The following is an 838-nucleotide window of genomic DNA, read 5'->3' on the forward strand; positions in this document are numbered from 1 at the left end:
TTTATAAATCTAATAAATTAAACATATAGATATGGTGAACCTAATTTCCCTTAAATGTTTCACTAATGTATATAAGCTTAATAAGTTTTTTACTTAAAAAACATGAAATCTACTCTTTCCCATCCTGCAAGATGGTGGGTGAAAAAGTTGAGAAGCCAAATGCTAAGGAGAAGAAACCTGAAACCAAGAAGGCTGACGCTGGTGGCAAGGTGAAAAAGAGTAAGCTCAAGGCTAAAAAGCAGAAGAAGGGGAAACCCCACTGCAGCCGAAATCCTGCCCTTGTCAGAGGAATTGGAAGATATTCCCGATCTGCTATGTATTCCAGAAAGGCCTTGTACAAGAGGAAGTACTCGGCAGCTAAATCCAAGATGGAAAAGAAAAAAAAGGAGAAGGTTCTTGCAACCGTTACAAAACCAGTTGGTGGTGACAAGAATGGTGGTACCCGAGTGGTTACACTTCGCAAAATGCCTAGATATTATCCGACTGAAGATGTGCCTCGAAAGCTGTTAAGCCATGGGATAAAGCCCTTCAGCCAGCATGTTAGAAAACTGCGAGCCAGCATCACTCCCGGGACCATCCTGATCCACCTCACTGGGGCCACAGAGGCAAGAGGGTGGTTTTCTGGAAGCAACTGGGCAGTGGCTTGTTACTTGTGACTGGCCCTCTGGTCCTCAGTCGAGTTCCTCTGAGAAGAACATACCAGAAATTTGTCATCGCCACCTCCACAAAAATTGATATCAGCAGTGTGAAGATCCCAAAGCATCTTATTGATGCTGACTTCAAGAAGAAGCAGCTGCAGAAGACCAGGCACTAGGTGGGTAAGATCTTCGACACAGAA

The 838-nt window shown here is 44.0% G+C and overlaps 1 pseudogene across 1 annotated transcript; it reads left to right on the plus strand.

Moving 5' to 3' along the window:
- The first annotated feature begins 104 nt into the window (after window positions 1-104).
- Window positions 105-832, plus strand: LOC110595070 (annotated as a pseudogene). Its single transcript, XR_002481590.1, has one exon. The product of XR_002481590.1 is annotated as a 60S ribosomal protein L6 pseudogene (transcript).
- The last annotated feature ends 6 nt before the right edge of the window (window positions 833-838 follow it).

Source organism: Carlito syrichta, unplaced genomic scaffold (genome assembly GCF_000164805.1).
Source record: "Carlito syrichta isolate Samal-C Ts95f unplaced genomic scaffold, Tarsius_syrichta-2.0.1 Scaffold246914, whole genome shotgun sequence".
NCBI lineage: Eukaryota > Metazoa > Chordata > Mammalia > Primates > Tarsiidae > Carlito > Carlito syrichta.